The 22,924-nt window shown below is 41.0% G+C and overlaps 3 long non-coding RNA genes across 3 annotated transcripts in view; 1 reads left to right on the top strand and 2 right to left on the bottom strand.

The window, feature by feature from the left end:
* LOC140706849 (uncharacterized) overlaps positions 1-22,924 on the bottom strand; it is a 62,124-nt gene that overhangs the window by 29,232 nt on the left and 9,968 nt on the right. The window lies entirely within an intron of this gene.
* On the top strand, positions 509-7,699 carry LOC144589203 (uncharacterized). Its single transcript, XR_013545171.1, has 3 exons — positions 509-614; positions 2,999-3,088; positions 4,212-7,699. It is a non-coding gene; the product is annotated as an uncharacterized LOC144589203 (long non-coding RNA).
* Positions 1,404-16,020, bottom strand: LOC144589204 (uncharacterized). The gene is made up of 2 exons (XR_013545172.1): positions 13,272-16,020; positions 1,404-5,757 (listed from the first exon to the last, which is right to left on the bottom strand). It is a non-coding gene; the product is annotated as an uncharacterized LOC144589204 (long non-coding RNA).

Raw genomic sequence — 22,924 nt, 5'->3', positions numbered from 1 at the left:
GTGCGGTCGCAGTTTGGTTGTATGATGTACCTCTTGTGTTGCTGGCTTTATCTACATTATATGCAAACTTAATGTGAAATTGGATATTAATGGAATGTGTATTTCTTACAGTAAACCCATTTTCCTTCCCACAATGACACTTCCTCAGAAATACTTGCATTCATCTCCCAATGACAAATTAGATAACAAAGCATTCTAAGTGAAAGATAACAAGTGATGAAAAACATGTGGTTGATTAACAGGTAAGGAAATCGTATTTATAAAAGGTAATGAACATATTGCCTAGTCTGACCATTAGGCAAGAAAAAGGGACTCATATTGTGAACTTCTATAAGGGATATTTTAGACAGACAGCTTGGTGTAGAAACTATAAGAAGGAAATAGCTTGCCAAATACTTATCGGCCATTACATTTTTTGGGACTCTGATCCAGCATAGCTTTAGTATTTCACTTCATCATTTAAAAAAATGTGATGTTCTTTCTCTCCCTTCAGGCACTCTGTGAGTCATTTTATTGACTTTCCTAAACCACTAGTAGCAGTGGTAAATGGCTTTGCCATTGGTGTTTCTGTCACTATTCTTGGCCTGTTTGACATTGTGTATGCTTCAGACAAGGTGAGTCATGAGCACATTATGGGGAAAAAACAGTGAGGCTGAAAGATGCTTGAAAATGGTACTCTCTGACATGAAAAGCTTTTGTCTCAGTGTGCATTTGCAGTTTTTCAAGTGTAATAGAAATATACTTTACACATGCACAGAGGCATATGCCATCTCTTTGACCATAAACATATTAACCCAGCCAAGTCTTAAGTCTTGTGTCTGTGTCTGTCTTTTCTTAAATAACCATGTTATTAATTGTGAATCAGAAAAGAACTGCTGGCATGGAATTGCTTTATATTTGGATAATTGGATTAATATCCAAGACAAAAGTATACAATGTTCAATTCAAATTTAAACAGAAACAAGACACCTCCAGTATAGGTTTACAGAGAAATACCATATTTTTCGCACCATAAGACGCACTTTCCCCCCACAAAACAGGGGGGTGGAAAGTCTGTGCGTCTTATGGAGCGAAGAAAACAGATTATATTTTCCTCTTTTCTTCTCCTAAAAAATTGGTGCGTCTTATGGAAAGGTGCGTCTTATGGAGCGAAAAATACGGTATGTGGGTTATGTGTGTATTGTGTTGTATTTTTTCTTAACAATATACAGCCATTACAAGGGAGCTATTTTTCTCTAAAATATGCCATTCACAAAGAATTATAAGGGTCCATGGTGTATTAAACATCTGAAAAACAAGTCTTAATTTATTACAGTTGGCCTCATTGAGATGTCCATGTCCTTCCCTATTATAAATTATGAATGAATAAAGCAATGTCACAAAAGAATGCGGAAACAGAAACCAACATTTTAAAGGCACTTATTAGAATGTACAGAAGGCGAGAAATTTCAATTTCACACTGCCACATTGTTTTTGAAAAGTGTAGGCAACAGTCACAGCCCTTGAAGGATCAATTCCTCTGTGGCATGCAGCTCAGTGATTACACTTTGGGGTCAGACAGTAGCTTAGTGTTTCTTTCCATGTATATAACATGCACACTTCTCAAAACTATGAGATGTTTTATTACTTCCTGGGGATAAATGTTCAAAAATGGCAAAGGACTCAGGGAGCAAAGAACATCATAAGCTGTCAAAATGATCTGGATTCATTTGTGATGAGCTTTAATGCAATGCTTCAGTAGTAGCCTTTGTATGTTTCTCTTCTCCCTCAATCCAAAATTGGAATCTTTAAAAAAGAAAAACCTTCAGAATCCCTTCTTCCAAGGGATCACAGAGAACTTTTGAAAAAGAGTACCTATCTGAAACCGTGTTGTCTGAAGACATATAATATGTCAGAAATGGGAAAAGTTACTTTTTAAACTACTGTACAACTTTCAGAATACTGCAGCCAGCAAGGACAGGGGTAATCGTTGAATGAGTATTCTGGGATTATATTTCTGGAATTGTAGTCCAGAAAAGTAACTTGCCTCATTTCTTTATATCATACATACCTTCTGACTGTATCGTGTTCTTAATAATAATAACTGTGTGCTGTCAAGACAATTCTGACTTATGATGGCCCTTTTCAAGTTTTTCTCGGTAGAGGGTACTCAGAAATGCTTCTTTATTCCTCTCTTCTGGAGATGTCCTGGATCTGAGTGGCGCAGGCTGGCTCTTTTCCAATGAGAGACAGTGGAGAACTGAACTCACAACCTCTGGCTCTGCAGCCAGGCATCTAACTCATCCAACCAGATTGGAGAGAGAGAGAAACAGACTTGGACAAGATCTGAAATTTTTCACTCAGTTTCTGTACACTTACAATCATTTAGCTTTCACAGAAGAAATTGTGAACATATGGGACTGTTTTCTCACAAATAAGATCATTGCTGCATTCAACCCCAGTATTGTCTTCTCCAACAGCAACTCTGGAACTATATGCCAGCCATGCTACCTAAATTTTTTTTTTAAACTGGAGATACCAAATCTTGAGACATTTGTGTGCCAGTCCGGTATGGTCTTTCACTGACATCTGGACTCTCCTACATACATAAAGTGGGTCAGATTGGATGTGATGTAATATATTGAGGAGTAAAACAAAACTAGCTAAAATATAGGTTGTTGGCATTAACTAACTTTCCCCTCATATCATTCATTGGTGCTTAGCAGAAGAGATAAAGCAGAGACCCCATGAAAACATTTGCACAATCAGCTCTTAGCCCTATTTATCCAGAAGTAAACTGTACTGAATTCAATCAGACTCTATAGATCCGCATGTGTAGACCTGTCTTCTGAGTCCTAATTTAATACTGTATCCATTACAACACACTCTGTCCTAAAATCCTATTGAATTCAATGGGACTGTGCAGGTATTTACAGGATTAAAGCCAAACATTCTTATTTATGTGTAACATAAATAACAACCATTTTAATGCCATGTTTTTCTTTGAATTGCAATGCAGGCAGTGTTTCAGACCCCTTTCAGCCAACTTGGTCTGACTCCAGAAGGGTGCTCAGCTTATACTTTGCCTAAAATAATGGGCCCTGCAAAGGTAAGTAAACTAAACCATTGCTTTTAAAAAAAAATCTGCCATGAGTAATCTGCCATATCAAATCATATGCTGTACTTAATCAGATTTTTTTTTAAAAAAAACACCAAAACGTTTGTAGTGAAAAACATTTCTGTGGTGTGTAGATTTTATAACTGAGTGCTTAACAAACGTTGAGTTCCACAATACTAATTTGGTTTATATGGGATTATGGTTTGTACATTGTGAAGGCGGATTAAGACAAAAAGAAAGTGCTAAGAATGCACCGTCTGCTCAAGTTAAAGAATCGGTAAGAGAAGGAATGAGAGGGGAAGCAGAAGAGGTGATTATAAAAGGAGAAGAGAAGAAAGGGATAAGAGTAGAGGTTTGTTTGGTAGAAGAAGGAAAGGGAAAGGAAGGGGAGGAGTTAATCTTACTGGTATGGGAAGAGGATAAAAAGGAGGAGGAAGGGGTGAAACAATTCAGAGTGCTGCGGGAAGATATGAAAAATCCATTTCATCCAGCAGTGCCTGGAGTTGCCTGGCCACAACCTGCTCCAACACTTTGCCCAAATACGGGAGGTTCGCCACTGGTCGGTAGTTAACCATCAGCCTTGGGTCCAGGTTAGGCTTTTTAAGGAGTGGCCGAATTACTGCCTCTTTCAAGGTGGTAGGGACAACTCCCTCTCTCAAAGAGGCGTTCACGGCCTCCTGGACCCAGGTGCGAACCCCCCTGGCAGATCTTCCAATTAGCCAAGATGGGCAAGGGTCGAGCGGAGTGGTGGTAGAATGGACAGATCCAAGCAGCCTGTCCATGACCTCAGGTCTCAACAATTGAAACACATCCATTAATATTTGACCTAAGCACGGCACACTGGACGCATCCTCTGATTTTGCAGTAATGGTGGAGTCCAACCCATTGCGAATCTGAGCGATTTTCCCCTCAAAATGAATGGCAAACTCATCACAGTGAGCCGACGAGCTGATTTACCTTGGTTACTGACCATGCCCCATTACAATGGATGAATAGAATGAAGGACACTAGTCCTAGGTTGACAAGGTGGTATCTCAGCTTGCAGCCATTCACATTCAATGTTCAATACAAAAAGGGCAGTGCTCATACTGATGCAGACTGTTTTTTCCGACAGGGTGCGCGGGGAAGAAACACTGGAAGAGAAGACGGTACACTTGTCGGGGGGGCGTATGAAGGAGGAAAAAGTGCTGAGAGTGCCCCATATACTCAAGTTAAAGAATCAGTAAGAGAAGAAATGAGAGGGGAGGCAGAAGGGGTGATTATAAAAGGAGAACAGGAGAAAGGGATAAGAGGTTTGTTTTGTAGAAGAAGGAAAGGGAAAGGAAGGGGAAGAGTTAATCTTACCGGTATGGGAAGAGGATAAAAAGGAGGAGGAAAGGGTGAGACAATTCAGAGTGCTGCGGGAAGATATGAAAAAGGGAGGAGAGGTAGAATATAAGAAAGTGTGCGATTTGTTGGAGGATTTTCCAAACCTGGTGGGAGGATTATTGCCTGACCATGACCCAATCGAGAAAAGGGTGACTGTCATTGAGACTCTGGCATGGGCAGTAGTAGTTTTCCCAAAAGGGCAAGGTCACTGGAGGAGGGTGATCCAGACACCTCCTTCAAACAACCACTGATCGAGGGAGACTGGGTACGCCACCCCTGTTGTGGCACAATCTGCGCCATGAGGAGCGCTCCATTGAGAAAACCGATGGACAGAGAACGCTTTGGACTAGCACCGCAGTGAAACCTGAGAGTTCTACAATGGCTTACTATTAGACAACCTGCTGCAGTGTATATAAGAAAAGAACTGTGAAGCATTGCATGAGGTAATAAGGAGATTCTGACTGTGATGTTAAATTTATGATCATTCTTTCTCACAAATGTAAGTCCTAACTATGTGATGGGCCTACAAGATATAAACTGCATGAATGAACCAGTAATGAGATTTTGTATGATTTACTAAGGAAGTCTTTTTGGACATGAACTGAATTGCATGTGAACATGATATAAATATTCCTTACTGTTTATATTGAATGTGATTTCATTAATAGCATTGTGTATTATTAATTTTAAAATCATTATTGTTTCTATGATGTTAGTTCTTGTGGTAATACTAATCTTGAAAGGTAGTGAATAAACTGATTAAATAAACAAAAGTACAATAAACAATAGTGTTCTTGATATACCGATTCTTGCGTACGGTTAGATAATCAATGTTGATGTTTACTTAGGATCATCAAACATTTATAGATGTATTGCATGGCAACCAATGTGCCAGGAAACTGGCAGTCTTAAGCATAAGCCAAACCAAATCAAACAGAACAAAATAACAATCACCATGTGGTATATGAATACAATTAAAAATAATGGTTGGATAATATCTTTTTGGACTACTAAAACATCCTCAGAAGTCAAGATTTTGAGTCCCCCAAGATATTCATCAGGCTGGGGACTGTAGAGCTTCAGGTGAGGAGAATCAGAAAATTCCAAAACAATCATTGCTGGATGTTGTCACAGCATTTGAAATTTTAGTTCCAATATGGAGACCAGAGATATGAAGAGCCAGAACTTTTTCGGAAAGGGCATTTGTTTTGCCTCCACTCTCAATCTGCTTTGTAGAAGAGAACATGGGAGTTACCAGGATCCATATCCAGAATCTGATATCCATCCCAATGCTGGAGTCGGAAACAAAATATAAGACAAAATGAAAAAAGATAGTAAGATTACCAGTTATGCAGATAACGAGGTAAAGGGGCAAGTGAATTTAGAGAAAATGGAGGAGGTAGTTGCTGCTTCCTGAACATGCCACTACTCTTACAGAAAATCACAGAGGGAAATCAAAAGGACCTTATTTCTTCTGCTTCTGTCACTTCTTTCTGTTTCATTCTCTAACTGCTCTCATACTTTTTAATGGACTGTGGAAGTGCTATAGCAGTCACACATATCCAGAGCAATACTCCCCACTTTTGGAGGAAAGACTAGTGCTGTGATAGTAAAAAGTGAGGCAGAAGGGGAGGGAACAAGTCAAAGATTGTGAAGGGACTCTCAGTATCACTTCTAAAATACAAGAGGTAATAAAAAAATAAGGTGGTGGCTTGGGAAGGGATAAAAAATTGAGGAAACTAAGAAAAAGGAATTGAAGGTATAAAGGTATTGAAGAAAATAAAGGTATACAGTATGTGAAATAAGGGAAGTGGTATCTATATGTGGAGACAATTTTCACTGCAATCTGTGTTTAATGGAGAACTTAAAGGGAATTAATGTTATATGTGAAAGAGTACAGTGTGCTGTACTGGACGATCTGGCAGCTACTATCAAAAAAGTCCCTGAGAGAGAGCCACTGTTCATTCTCGGAGACTTTAACGCTGAGTTGGTGCTGATCACAATTCTTAGCTCACTTGTCTAGGCCGTTTTGGCATTGGGAAGATGAATGAAAATGGCCAACTCTTGCTGGGGTTTTGCTGTTATTATGATCTTTCTGTCAGCAACACGTTCTTTAATGTTGTTTAGTTGTTTAGTCGTGTTCGACTCTTCATGACCCCATGGACCAGAGCATGCCAGGCCCTCCTGTCTTCACGTTCTTTAATACGAAGCTCTAACACAGAGTTTCCTGGAGACATCCAAGACCCAAGCATTGCCATCGGCTTGATTTGATCCTCACTCATCATTCTAGCCTTCCTAGTATTACGATCACACGCAGTTACTAGAGTGCTGATTGCAATACTGATCACTCCCTGGTGTTTAATAGAGTAAAAGTGCGAACAAAGAGGTTGTATCACACGAAAAAGGAAGACCACATATTGACATCAGCAAGAGTCACGATCAAAGAAAAGTGGAGGAATTTGTCCAAGTGCTTGAGGAAACCCTTCCAGGCCCGGCTGATGCAAATGCATTTGAACGATGGGAACGTTTCAAGAACACTGTTTATAACACCACCTTGTCCATATTTGGCAAAAAGACCAAAAAGACGGCCGACTGGTTCGAAGCTCATTCAGAGGAGTTGATGCCAGCCATCGAGGATAAAAGGAGAGCTCTAGCAGTATACAAAGCCTGTCCTAGCGAGTACAACTTGCAAGCTCTTCAAGCTGCTGGTAGCCAAGTCCAACAGGCTGCCAGGAGATGTTCCAACGATTATTGGTTTCAGCTCTGCTCTTAGATACAGATAGCAGCGGACACAGGTAACATCAAAGAAATGTATGATGGTATCAAGCAGGCTTTAGGTCCAATACAGAAGAAACCTGCTCCCTTGAAGTCTGCTACAGGTGTGATCATCCAGGACCGAGCACAGCAGATGGACTGCTGGGTGCAGCACTACTCTGAGCCATATTCCAGAGAGAATGTACAGTGGTACCTCGACTTACGAACTTCATTCGTATTGGAACAGCGTCCATAGGTCAAAATGTTCGTTAAGTCAAAGCACCATTTCCCATTGAAATGCATGGGAACGGGATTAATCCATTCCAGCATTTCAAAAAAAAAAAAAAATACAAAAAATAAAAATAAAAATAAACAGAGCAAGTCCCATGCTGGGACTGCAAAACACACACACACACATCCAAAAACAAGACAACACAGCACAAAAACATAACCCCCTCAGTCTACACCCACCCTCCAAAACCCACCCAGAACAGTTTTTTTTAAAAAAGGAAAAAGCAGCAGCTGGGGGCAAGCGGCCAAAGTGCCTGACCAGCTCAAGTCTCCTGGCACTCCACTGCCTCCTCCATGGCTGGGAGTACTCGGCCAAAGCACCCGGTCAGCTCAAGCCTCCTGGCGCTGGCCTACCACGGCCTCTGCTACCCCTGCCGCTGCCGCTAGAGCACCCAGGAAGCTCAAGCCTCCTGGCTCTGGGTCACCTCCACCCCTGCTGCCCCCACCAGAGCACCCAGGAGGCTCAAGCCTCCTGGCTCTGGGCTACCCCCACCACAACCCTTTCCCTAACTGTTGGGGCAAAAGAGCTACAAAGAAGCAGCCTCTTCACCACCAACGGTTAGTACAGTAAATTCAAATTTCCTGTCCTTCCCCGCTGCCTTTTTGTGTTTGTAAGTCGAAGCTCTGTTCACAATCTGAAGCAAAATTTTGCGAATGGAGTGGTTCGTAAGTCGAAATGTTCATAGGTAGGGACGTTTGTAAGTCGAGGTTCTACTGTAATAACCAAAGAAGCATTAAATAACATTGAGTGCCTGCCTGTCTTGGAAGAGTTGGACAGCGAACCAACTTTAGCAGAAATAAAAGTGGCCTTGGATTCCCTTGCCTACGGCAAGGCACCTGGGAAGGATAACATCCCTGTTGAAGTGCTGAAGTGTTGTAAAGAGACCATCACCACCAAACTGTATGAAGTATTTCATATTTGCTGGAGGGAAGGTGGAGTACCACAGGACATGAAGGATGCAAACATTGTCACATTGTATAAGAACAAAGGAGACAGAGGCGACTGCAATAACTACCGTGGCATCTCTCTTCTCAGCATTGTAGGGAAGGTGCTTGCCCGTGTTGTGCTGAAGAGGCTCCAGGTGCTTGCAGACAGAGTCTATCCAGAATCACAGTATGGATTTTGAGCTAATACTGTAGATCACCACTGACATGGTATTCTCCCTCAGACAGTTGCAGGAGAAATGTAGGGAACAACAACAGCCATTCTTTGTGGCCTTCATAGATCTCACAAAGACCTTTGATTTGGATGTCCACCTCGACTCCTTAATATTATCAGGTCCTTTCATGAGGGAATGAAGAGCATTGTAGTTTTTGATGGCTCAACATCAGATCCCTTTGACATCCGAAGCGGAGTGAAACAGGGTTGTGTCCTCGCACCAACTCTGTTTGGGATCTTTTTTGCTGTTGTGCTGAAGCATGCCTTTGGAACTGCAACAGAAGGTGTCTATCTCTGGACTAGATCAGTCAGAAAGCTCTTTACTCTCTTTAGATTGAGAGCAAAGACCAAAGTCCAACTTAAATGCATACGGGACTCCCTGTTTGCCAATGATGCAGCCATTGTTGCCCACTCTGCTGAAGACCTCCAACAACTCATGAATTATTTTAGCAAGGCCTGCCAAGACTTTGGACTAACAATCAGCCTGAAGAAAACACAAGTTATGGGCCAGGGCGTGGACTCAACTCCTTCTATTACCATATCGATGCAAGAAATAGAGGTTGTTCATGAATTTGTGTACCTTGGCTCTATGATCTCTGACACTCTCTCCCTAGATGTCGAGCTGGATAAACACATTGGCAAAGCAGCTACCATGTTCTCTAGACTCACAAAGAGAGTATGGCTCAATACGAAGCTGATGGCATATACCAAGATCCAGGTCTATAGAGCCTGTGTCCTGAGCACACGCTTGTACTGCACTCTTGTACTCCGACACATTTTTTGGTATCACCTGGCAGGACAACGTTCCAAATGGCATAGTCTAGATTGAGCTGAAATTTTTATCATGTATAATTACTGAAACAGCAATGTTTACATTGGCTTGAGCATGTTGTGAGAATGGCTGATGGTCAGATTCCAAAGATCTCCTGTATGGAGAATTAGTGCAAGGATATCACCCCAGAGGGAGACCGCAGCTGCGATACAAGGATATCTGCAAGCCTTAGGATCTGAAGGCCTTAGGAATGTACCTCAACAGATGGGAAACCTTGACATCTGAAGGCAGGCTGAATGCTCACGGCCTCTCCCAATTTGAAGAGACCCTTGTCCAGCAGGCCGAGGAGAAGGGGCAGTCCCGAAAGCAGCAAAATCAGGGAGCTGGACAGGGGACACTGTGTAAGGGATTGTCACTCTCGAATAGGCCTTCTCAGCCACACTAGACGCTGTTCCAAGTGCTCCATACAAAGCATGTTACCATAGTCTCTCGAGACTGAAGGTTGCCTAATCAACAGTATGCTGGCATCAGGTTTTGACTCAGAAGGTATACAAAATTCCTTTGCTCTAGGTTTGCTAGACATGGGCAGCTGCATTTTTTGATAGATAGTTAAAGGGGATACCTCAGACCCAGGTGTCTGCTTTATGTCAGCTCACACTGGTTGTCCAATATTGACTCAATATTGTTTATTTCAGAAATGGGAACCACAGGTGAAGGATGGTGGTGGGAATTAATGTCTTGGGACATACAGTCTCCATCCCCAGTCTTAATGGCTCAGTCCAGATGAAGGCAGAGAGAGTTCCAAAAACCGAGGAACTGCTACAGAGAAAAGCTTTTCTGCAAACATTTGAACATAATAAGCATATCATCTAGTTTGATGCTTAAACATCCTGGGCCCAGAACTTTCTAGAAAATGGGTAAACCAAAAAATATTTATTGAATGTGCCTTAAGCATGGGTTTCTCTTACTGATCTATAAAAGAGAGCAGGAGAGCAGGGGTTGTTTAAATAGTGAAAGGGCCACACAGCAAACAATGTCTGCCCATGGTTTGCTTCCTCACAGTCATCCCTTAATGTCACTCTTCCCTTAGCTGGGCTTCATTTTAAAAGTAAACCTAAGTAGAAAAATGTATGTGGTAGATAATTGAAAAGAGGTAGTAGATTTATCGTCTTTACTATTATACCCCCTTTTTCCTCTTTAAATTGGAACCCTGAAATACATATTTGATGTGCAATTGAAGTAGACCGACCTTTGAAGATACACAATTGCCATCATATAGAGTTTATGTGACACAGTGCAACCCTGTGCATATTTATTTGGAACACTTCTGTATTCAGTGAGACATGCTACTATAATTGTATACATGCTTACCTGGCAATAAATGTCAAAGAGCTCAAAGGAAATTACTCCTGAATAAAGAAGTCTGCATAGGGCTGCCCTGTCTGACTCCTTCTATCATAGCAGTAAGCTTTAAGTATTATTTTACCAAGACTGATGCTAAGTGACAGAAATTTCAGTTTAGGACATCTCACTGTGCTGTAATTTAAATATTTATGTGTGTAAATTGTCCCCCAAACAGCTCTATTTTTGTACAGCAGATCTGAAGTTTATTTTCTACATTTTGTGCACATTGTGCAGTAACAGCATTGATCGGGGAGTGCTGTATTAAAAAGACCTAATTACATGTGTGGAAAGTAATTGAAAGGCTCCTCTCAGCCTAGCATTGGAGCATATTTGAACTCTGTCCCCAGTAGGATGTTTCCCTTTCATCATCTTGATTATTCCCTTTCAAGACTGCCAGATCAGAATCTGAGATTCATATGATAGTCCCCACAGCTTGTGGCTCAGAAAGATCATATTTGTGATTCAGATTCTCATGAGCTCATTTATATTTGCGTGTTCTGACAAGAGTGAGAAAACTGAAGCATGGCCCAGAGTTTGTATTCATGCTACAAGCAACATGGCAAGAAAGAATCATAAATACAGCATTTCTGAATTAGAACAAAGAGTCTAATGTCCCAGTACAGAATGGAGATAGCTATGCTCAACTTCTGGTATTCATCAGTATAGTACCTCCCAACATGGAAACAATCATTTTAGCTACAATGGGGGACATGGAAGGAGCATCCCCAAGGGACATGAACACATTCAGGCATCCTCTGGTCAATGACAGCACCTGTCAATTGGGGTCTGCACTCCCAAAACACCAACATGAAGTGGTACGAATACCATTGGATGCATTTGACTTTCACAGTGGCTGCATGCAGCCACCAAAAGTAAAAGAGCAGAAGATGGCCTAATCCAGCAGGGCTCTTCTTATGTTCTTATGTTCTAAGATGGCAATGTGACTGTAACCTGGATACTTGCCAGTGAACTATAGCCCAACAGTGTGTGAAGTCAGTCTGTGCTCCAATTCCAAACACACAGCGAAAGCCCATAATGTGCCAGCTCTTGGTGGCAGTTCAACTTTCAGTAGTATCATTCTACAGGAGATGATGATTTTTAAAAAGCCAATTGGCAAAAGATTGGTAAAACATTGGATGGAATCATATTAGACATTTGTTCAGTTTCAGAGGCCTACAACTAGCTCATTGAGGCAATGAAAACATAATTCCAACTGTCCAGATTCCGAGGATGCACAATCAACTACTTCCAAGGCTAAAACTGGAAAGAATCACCCAGATTAATAATTATTTTTCACTATTTGAAAAAAAATCATTTGACAAATGAAACCATTTTGGCTAAGCAGCTGTTAATTTCTCCCATCCGAGAAACAAAAATAACTAATTGGATAAAACCTGTGGAAGAAATATGTAAGATATCAAGATATAGTCAAAAGGTCTGAAGATTAAAGCATCTTAACAGTGACCATTTAATGACCGACTGGAACATTGCAATAGGAAAGTGGATCTTCAACTCAAAAGAAACAAGCAACTGGAAACTAATGACCTTACAAGTCCATTCAACTTAAATGAACTGGAAAAACATAACAAGGCAGCAGACCTGGATGACATCTGTGTAGAACAGATAAACCTTAACAAAGAAGTGGCATCTTAGTTTCTTTAATCCAAATATTTAATAATACTTAATATTTAATAATAGTCTTAGAGAAGAGCAGAAGTAATTGCTATTTGAAACCTGGTAAAGGACCAACAAAAGCAAACTGCAGGCCGATCTCACTACTTTGTCACCTTTACAAGGTCCTGGAAGGAATTACTTTTGACCATCTAAAGCAGTGGTCCCCAACCTTTTTGGGGCCATGGACTGGCTGGAGGGAGCGGGCTCCATGTGAGGGGGGTGCAGGGACACCCCCGCGCTCATGCAGTGAATGTGTCATGCTCATGTGGTGGGTGTGTCATGCCTGCGGTGGGCATGTCTTGCTTGAGTGCATGCACAAAAGTGCAACACCATCCACCGCAGGTGCAACACCCCTCCGTGAGCTTAACACACCCACGAGTGTGACATGCCCACCCCCATGCAAGCATGACATGCTCCCCTGCATGTGTGTGTGTGTGTGGGTGGGTGGGTGGAGATCTGTATCCACGGTCCAGTTCCAGCAGCCCATGGACCGGCACCGAGCCATGGACTGGGAGTTGACGGCCCCTGGTCTAAAGAAAGTAGTGGGATAATTTCTTATCCCACAACCAGTTGGCTTTACATTTAGCACAAATTCTAATTTTAATTCAACATATTGAGGGTGACTTTGAACTAAGAAGATCACAGGGATAGCCTTCATTGATCTTATTACACTGTTTATGATAACATCAAATACTATTGCAAAAATTCCGTAGTTTTACTAAGGATTATAAACTAACTAAAATAATACCAACCTCTTTCCAACACTGAAGATTTTTCATTGCCTTTTAAGGGCAACACAGCCAATGGAGGACGCAAAAGGACATTCCACCTCAGGGCAGTGTACTTGTTCCCATTTTGTTTAACATCTACACCAACAGCCAACCATTATCTCAAGACACCGAAAGTTTTATTTATGCTGATGATATCAGACTTGGTGGTCAGTCAAATGTCTTTCCAATCGTAGAAACGTCTCTGATATGAAAAATAATATATCAGATACATGAGAAGAGCTTGCTGCATATTATGATGGAAATGAACATACTGTAAATCCAGCCCTACCAAGACTCAAATATCTGCTTCCATCTGTGAAACAAGCAGACATTGTGGAAATATCAAGTTATGTGGAAGGGCATCCAATTACATCATTTTGCTCCCTTTCCAAGCCTAGGTATTAATTTGGATTGCACATAAAAAACAGGGTAAGAACTACAGTTCTAGCTCTGTGCTGCTTGGAGCCAGTCCGGTCTAGTCACTGCATGCAAAACAGGTAGATATAGCACTCAACAAAAGCTGTAGAATCATTACCAGATGTCTCAAGCTAATGCCTATTGACAAAATCAGTCACCTACCAATCATTGTACCCAGTGACATAGAGAGCAGTAGCAGCTAACAGTGAAAGATGCAAAGCACCTACATCAAATGTGCATCTACTCTTTGACTACAATTCTGCCCTCCCAGATTAAAATTAAAAGGGAATGTTTTTCTCAGAATATCTTTGAATCTTGAATAAATGTTGGTGCTTTCCCTCCCAGCACCATCAGCTATCCCTTGGTCAGCCATGTTATTAATGCCTTAGGTTCAAGTGTCCTCAAACCAAGGAATTATGGGGAGGGGTGGCCAACAGCTTTTTCTACCTCTCTCCCTTGGCTCTGAGGCATTATTCACATAGGTGACCAAGGAGCGGCCAGAATATGCTGGTGTCTGGTGATGATGACAGCCAACCTAGGCAGCAGAGTGGATGACAGTGCTGTCAGTACAAATGTGAAGGAGAGGTCTGAGGGCACTCATGGCTTATTTAACTGAGTGAACCTTTGATAGTTCATTGATGTAAAGGCATTAAACAAGTCACTGTTATCTTCTTAAATCCAGATATTGAAATCCTGTCATTTTATAGTCTTCTGAAGAGACAAAGTGTGCTGACTGTAACTGAAATATGTACTGCTTCTGCACTGCCCTTCATTCTGATGGACTCTTGGAAGCTCCCAAATATTGATGAAGTCTGTTTAACACCATAACGAAAGCACTACCTTATATGTAACACAGACATTCTTACTTTGGCCTTACTTTCATCATTGTCACCCAGGCTTGTAGTCCTAATTCCTGTTGCTGTCCTTTTACTTCCATTAGACAAGTGTGTTATGTCACAACACTGATGCATCACTTTCCTCCCATAAATTTTTATCACTCACTACTTCCCACTGTTTAAGCAAAATAATCTGAATGTCTAGCCTGGGAAATGGATTATTATCAGGAGACATTTAGCAACTTCCATGGCAACAAGGACATAGCCCTATATAGGTAGAGCTATTATCTGCACTGTGCACATAAATGCAACACACACACAATGCTGGGATTTGCTACAAAAATGCTTCTGCTAGCCTTGTACATATTTTTCAAACCAGCCTTTACTCAGTTTTTTAATAGTACCCACCAGGAGGAGCTACAGGGCACTTTGTATCACACTGCCCTTGAAGGAATAAAATCTGAAAACAGTCTACAAAATGGTGGAGGATTCTGGACAATTCCACATAATTTAAAATGGACAGAAGAGTTGCTACCTTTTACAGGTGCAAAATAAACTCTGCCCCGGGGGGATACATTTCTCAACAGGAGCAAGTAGAATGACTCTGAAAAATATGTCATTCACTGTTTCCTATCTCCCTCTTCCTCTTGTTCTCACCATCATTCATTGCAATGTCTGAAAACAAATGAATACATGCAGCTAAAGTCTATTTAGTTTTATTAACTTAAACTTTAAATTGCCAGTTAGGTAGCTCTTTTTCTTCCCCATTAGAATTCCCAAGCATATGATCCCAATATTCTAAGCTGGTGGTTGCCAAACTTGGGTAACCCAGGTGTGCCTGGACTGCAGTTCCCAGAAGCCTTCACCATCAGCGGTGCTGCCCAGGATTTCTGGAAATTGCAGTCCAAGTGTACCTAGTTTACTCAAGGATGGGAACCATTGTTCAGCTGTTCCAGCACGAATAGATTCTAATCCTAGCAGAATACCTAGCAGAATATTCTCCCTCAACTATGGATATTTTAAGTAAAAAATGCAGGGCTTTATGTTAGTATTCAAAGTCTTTCTTGCCTCAGATCTTCTTGGTTCATCAGATTTTCTCAGGATGACAGGATGGGACAACTCTTACTGTGGTAACATGTCCATAATTTTCTGAAACCATATTAGAATTTTTTTATCCTAAGCAGCCAGAATAAGAAAGGAACATGGCAGAGCATATCACATAGAATCATAAGGAAAGTAAAACAGGAAGATATGGTTTGGCTTGTCTAAATTTAGTATGAAAACAAAGCAAAATCTCTCACAGTCCAGTTTATATCAGGCATGTTTCTTGCAACTACATGCAAAATGTATACTTTATTGTTGTACAGTAGGATCCCTGTATCTGCAGGATCAGTACCCACTGTTTCACTTATCCATGGTCTGAAAATATTAAAAGAAAACCATCCATGGTTTTCTGTATCCAACCGGGGGGGGGGGCTGGAACCAATCCCCAGTGGATATGGGGCTCCTACTGTATTGTATATGTGAACAACATGAATCAAAATACTGTATTTTTTGCACCATAAGACTCACTTTTTTCCCACAAAACAGGGGTGTGGAAAGTCTGTGCGTCTTATGGAGCGAAGAAAACAGATTATATTTTCCTGTTTTCTTCTCCTAAAAAATTGGTGCGTCTTATGGAAAGGTGCGTCTTATGGAGCGAAAAATACGGTAGTTAATTCAATTACTTTTAGCTTTGAGGGGGTGTGGATTTATATTATTTTTGCAATGCTTTTGGAAGGCCCTTCCTATAACTGAAAGGAACAGGTGCAAAATATATATCTGGATAGAGTATAATCATCTTTGCTAATTAATGTATCTGTATAGGTATCTAACCGTGTTCTGTAGCATTTAGAATGAAAAGTAGATGAGACTGCAAAAACTCTGAAGTTCATAGGATGGTGAGGAGCAAACCACTGTGGCTGACACCCAGTGATATTTAGTAGGGTATAGATATACCACTCAGGTGTGTGATGGAAAGCAGAGCCATGGGCAAAAATAGGCACACACAGTCAAGCATGCATTCACAGAAGCACATGGCATGAGGCGAACACTAGCGGAACCCTCCTCATCCCTGTTTGGTAAGGAACGAGGTCAAAATGGGCTGCCTGGGGACAACATATGACTGAGTGGAGCAGCAACTATTTTTTCAAATGGATGACTAGATGAAGACTATGGGGAGAAGAATGAAAAATCAGCAAAGAAAAGCTGAAGAGAAAGAAGCAGAAGAAATGGTTTGAAATAGGGGGGAAAGGAAGATGAAAAGTGATCCACCGGAGGGGAGGCAATGTATAGTCATTTTATTTAGAAATGTGAGTCTCGACAGTAATGGAGAATGTGCACAGGAAGGATGGCCATGGGCAGAAGTTAAGAGGCTTGAATTAACCTGCTAAATGCAAGTCCCCACAAAAACTGGTAGGCCAGGCTATCAAGGAATACAGAAAAGTAGTAAAGAATTGCAATGATGGCATTAACAAGGCAAAAGCTGAGAATGAGGTGAAGTTATCAAGAGATGCTAAAAGCAACAAAAAAGCATTCTTCAGGTGTGTGCATAGCAAAAGTCAGCTAAAAGAAACAGTGGCTCGGATACTCAGTGAGGATGGGAAAATGATAACAGAGGGCAAAGAAAAGGCAGAAGTGCTCAATTCCTACTTCAGTTTGGTCTTCTCCCAAAAGACAAACTATACTCCTTGAGACAAATGTGAAGTAAAAAGGAAGGGGATAGGATTGCAGCTTGAGATTGATAAACAAATAGTCAAGGAGTATTTTACTATTTTAAACAAGTCCAAATCCCTGGGGCTGGATGAACAGCATCCAAGGGTATTGAAGGAACTGGCTGAAGAGATCGCAAAACCACTGTCTTATTTTCTTGAAATCATGGAGAATGGGTAAAGTATCAGATGACTGGAGGAGAGATAACATTGTCCCATTCTTCAAAAGGGGCAAAAGGGAGGAACCTGGGAACTACAACCAGTCAGCCTAACATCAATCCCAGGGAAAATTCTGGGGCAGATTATAAAGCAGTCATGCAGCAAGCACCTTGAAAACAATGAGGTAATAACTAGAAGCCAACATGGATTTGTCAAGAACAAATATTGCCAGATTTGTCTTACCTCATTTTTTGATCAGGTAATTTCCCTGGTAGACTGTGGGAATGCTGTAGATGTAATATATCTTGACTTCAGCAAAGCTTTTGACAAAGTGTCCTATGATATTCTGATTAGCATGCTAATGAGGTGTGGGCTGTTTAGATGATCAGGGGACTGGAAACCAAGCCCTGTAACGGATAACTGAAAGAGCTGGACATGGTTAGCCTTGAGAAAAGGTGACTGGGGAAAGATATGACAGCACTTTCCAAATACTTGAAAGATAGTCATACAGAGGAGTGGCAGGATCTGTTCTCAATCATCCCAGAGTGCAGGGCAGGTAATAATGGGCTCAAGCTACAGGAACCCAGATTAGGCTGAATATCAGAAAAACCTACTTAACTGTTAAAGCACTATGACAATGGAACCAATTACCTCAGGAAGTGGTGAGCACTCCAAAGCTAGAGGCGTTCAAGACAAAGTTGGACAACCATCTGTCAGCTCTGCTTTGTTTTAGATTCTTGCCTCAAGAAGGTTGGACTCGATGACCTTATAGGCCCCTTCAAACTCAAATATTCTATGATTCTATGACTGTGGCGGTGGGTGTTCAAAACATCATGGCCAGCTTAAGTGGACCACCAAAATAACTCCCACAGTCATGCTCCCCAGTCCTTTTGGAGAATGAAACAACTGATCAAATAATGAAAAGTCCTTTGTGTCATGTGATCAGTAAACAAACAAACAAACAAAAGCAAAGTCATCTGTTTTACACCCACAGCAGATCCTGCAGTATTTGACTGTGTAATCACAGCTTATATTTCAGTTATTGAATAACGTCCCAGATTGGGAAGTGGGGAGTTAGTAGATGCAAGCTGTGGGCAGGACTGCAATTTAAGGAGGAAGAGCAGGACATAAATGCTACAACACCTGATAAGAAAATGACTGTGAGATAAAAAAAATTAACCTCTAGGTTTTAGGAACAAAAGAGATAAATTATTTATTTGTACTTGTCCTGAATAGAAGAACTTATGATACTGTCAATTAATAAGAGGTAGTATATTATCCTAATGTGTGACATTAGGATATGAGGTCCTTTTTTGTGTGTGTTTCTAAGATAATAGGATAATCTCTTTTTCAAATCATTAAAGAGTAGATCATCATGTGATCACATTTTCGCCTTGATTGCCAGTTCAGTAGCTATAGACACAATGGAGACTGAGAAATAAGATGGAAGATGGGGACAAAATGCAGGTGGCTTTTTGTTTCAATGTTTCCTCCCCCTGAAACCTTCAGAACAACTGCTAAGGGAATGGTCATAAAAGGGAGCAATCAAAAGCTTCCACCTATAACTGATGAACTGTTCCAAGAAGACAAGTTTGAACCAGTTCAAATCTACAGTATAGATAAGCCCATGTAACTCAAGAATGCAATTATCTCTAAAATACCCAATTGGAGCACCAATGTGCCCACAACACCTTAGTCTCTGTCAAGTTCTTTGTAAAAGGCTAACACAAAACATAGCGAGAACCTTCTCTCCATCACTGGTTGGCATCTTCCCCAAGAAATCCTTTGCTCTCTGAAATCATTTTTCATCAGGTCTTGGTTACATCTCTGACCATGCTCAGTTTGTACAGATTCTGGTATAACAGAATCACTTTCCTCCTAGGTTCCTGAAACTGTTACTTAACCAACCTGTTCTTCCCTGTCAACCAGAATAGCAGAGTTCCTTGTTTTTCTTCTTCTAGTTTCTGGAAACAGAAGCTTCTTGTTCCTTCTAGTTTCTGAAAAATGAAGCTATCAGCAAGGCAGGTAATCGGTTTATCAGATGCTCTGTTGTTACTTCAATTAGACATCTGGCAGATATCAGGATAATCAAAATCCCCTATTAAGATTATGGTTTTTCTGTCATGTGCTTTACAGAAGCACTATCTTCCTTTTGGCAATATGGTCTGTAATAGCCATCACTTTTGTTTTTCCCAGTTGTACTCACTAGATCATTGGGATTCACTGAGAATCTAGTTCTCATATCCATGAATTTCAACACAGGTGTAAGCACTTTAGATACATTACTCTCACTACCTTTCTGTTGTGTCTAATTTTTGTAAACAATCCCTGTAATAGCAATGTTCCAGCCCACCAAGTTTCAGTAACTCCCCTACCTGGTATTAAGAGCTAATTTTTGTCTTGTTTTCCACACTTCGTGTTTATACATCATGGACCAGAGTTGTTGCACCCTTCGTTTCCAGGTTTTGTTTATTTATATATCAGAACACCATATAAGACCTAGGGTGAGAGCAAGATTCCTCTCACAGGAGTGCCGTCCCTCCCACCTCCCACCAAGAAAGAGAGCCAGACCCCGCCAATTCCCCCACCCAGGAAGACATGACCACCTGGACCAGACCTGGGGAGGCTAGAGAAGGATTTGAATGAACTAACAGTCAAGGAGACCTGGACTGTATTGGCGGGATGGGGAGAAAAAGCATGGGAAGTAGTGGAGGCAGGACTGGTAGATATAAAAGGAGGGGAAAGAGAGCTACTGGGAGGCTGGGAGTGGATATGGGTTGAAGACCCCTGGACGGGAAAGGTAGAAAAACTGAGGGTCTCGAAGGAGAAAGCGGATGCCAAGAGGAGAGAACTCACCCCTAAACCATCATATTGGGGTGAGAGAGAGACCAAGGAGTGGGGTAAGAAATTAAGAGACAAGAAGGAAAAGGTGGAAAGAGAACGAAGGGAGAGATTAGAATGGAGGATGTGGGAGATGCAACGGATGGGACCAAGGGAGGACCCTGGCAGACGGGGGAACCCTCCAGGGAGTGTGACTGGGTGGACTATCGAGATGAAGACACCATCCCCTTACTGGAGGGGGAGAAGGGATTATTATTAAACCCGGGTACCCCACCTGAATGGCCAGGGCCCTGGAATGTTCAGAACGGAAACCCTTTTAGATTTAATGAATGGAAACCCCCAGTAGACCTGTTGTCTGATGGAGAGAAAGGATGGAATATGTTTGCTGACACAGGATTTTTGTTAACCCATGCAATAAATGTTATCCGTATTTCAAAGCCAAGGAAGTCTGGTGATTTATTTGGGGTTGGCTTGGAGCCGAACATTGAACCCTAACATACTGTTAGCTGACTCCCTTCTTTTTCGCTCATATTTCTGTCCCTAGTATTTAGTATTTACCTCTTTTTTTTACTGCTTTCTTCTACAGGAGTTGGTTTAAAACATATCTTAATGAGGCTTTGACTTTATTAACAAATGCTTACTAAGGAACCATGTTCTCCACGTTCTTCAAGGAGAGGTTTATACTGATAAGCAAAGCAAGCATCTTTTTGTGATTGAATCTTCATTTTTCTTTTATTTAGGCAAAATAAATGCTTCTTTTCAACAAGAAGATAACTGCAGATCAAGCATGTGTGCAAAGGCTTGTAACTGAGGTTTTCACTGACAGTACTTTCCAAGAAGAAGTTTGGAGAAGGCTCAAAGCATATTCAAATTTTCCCCAAAATGTATGTAATAACTGCAGAATGCTGTAATAATACTATTATAGCATATGTTTATTCAGAAGTAAAACTCTCTATAGTCAACACTACTTAATTCTTAATATGTGTATTAAGCCTTAACCATATTAAGATATTCTCTTCCTTAATGAGTTAAAATGTTAACAAAATTTGCTAGAAAAACAAGATTCAGTTACAGGCTTCCACAAAACAAAACAAATCCATCCACATATCATTTTTCACACATTCTCAAATGAAAATATTTTTTTCCTGTACCCTGTAAAAATTTGGCTACATCTGAACATAGCAAGCCACAGACACCAAGTAGCTAGGCAACCATAAAAAGATGTAGCGTTTTTGCTAAAGTAGTAGACAACTGCTGAAGAGCTTTCTTACCCAATATGCTCTTAGAATGTGTCTTTCTACTGGGCCTGATACTGTTGGAATGGGTTACATAATATATATTCCCGGCATTTCCATAACAATGAAAAAATCAGTAATATTAGTAAACAATCCACACTTTATCAAAATATTTAGCATTTCCATTTTCCTTTGTAATTGACCCCTTGACAGGTCTAAAGTATATTAAATTAAAATACTCAATTTTTTTATGATAACATACTAATCACATAAAAAGACGTGTAACATTTTAAATGGTAAAGATGTACTGAGCAATCTTAAGCTCACTGATGGAGCTGCAGAGTGTCTCCTGGATGCTATAGAGTAGACCTTCTGCTCCCATGGTTCTACTTTCTGGCAGGAGGGTCACAAGTGGACTAGTCTGGGACCCAATGGCAGCACTTGAGGATCCACAGGATATTATGCTAGCTTAGTCTAGTCTAGAGCTGGAGGCAAGGAAAAGTAACCACCACCTAGTCTCTGCTCTGGCCAGTGTAACCCACCAGGAGTTAGGAACAGTTCTCATGTAACAAGCACATCCCTTCTCTACCTTATCATTGCTCTGTCCCTATGGCAGTAGCTTTTGTGAACAATAAACCAGTTAAGCAAACTAGATTAAGTTGTATCCTTTTTTTGGAAAGCAAAACTTGTTAGAAAACAATAGCATTGTTTGAAAATGGCACACAGTGACTATTCTACATAAAGCTCTAAATCAGGTGCGGTCAAGCTCTGGGACAAGTTCCCCATTATTTTGCATTTCCCAGCCACAACTAGAACCAGCTATGTTGGCAGGGCTTTCTCCAGGCATCTTCTCTTCTTCTCTCTCCGAAAGGGAGATTTGAGAGTAGATATCAGGAAGGCTTGTCTACCCTTTTGACCCTTTGACTTCTGCTTCCTCCTGCACCTATGATTAGACTGATATTCCCAAGGTCCATGTATTAGTCTTCCTCGCTTTAACTTCCTTTCATGTTTTTGTAAGGAGCAGACAAGCTGTCTCTCCTCTGCACTGTGCTCTCTTGGACCATGTGTCTACCTAGTTAGGGTCATGCTTTAGACTTTCCAATCTTGATTTTAACGCTTCCCCTTTATTGTGGATCTGCTGTGGATCTACTGTCTGACCACCGATGGATTTTGGCAGCATCAACTCTGCTACAGCTATTTATTTATAATATTTTCCCTCTCATGTTGTGAACACTCAAAGAAATATACACAACAGACTACATGTTCACTTGTAGTTTTTATTGTGGGATGCATGCTACACACATACCAGCAAGCTTTGTGCTTTGCATTAGAGGAGAGCCACCACTTCTGGAGACTTTCAAGAGCAGTGATTCTTTTTCTTTGCCAGAAAGGTTTTC

The sequence above is a fragment of the Pogona vitticeps genome, chromosome 4 (assembly GCF_051106095.1).
Source record: "Pogona vitticeps strain Pit_001003342236 chromosome 4, PviZW2.1, whole genome shotgun sequence".
In the NCBI taxonomy this organism is placed as follows: Eukaryota; Metazoa; Chordata; class Lepidosauria; order Squamata; family Agamidae; genus Pogona; species Pogona vitticeps.
Note: the sequence above shows the minus strand (reverse complement) of the source record. Positions and strands in the feature narration are given on the sequence as shown.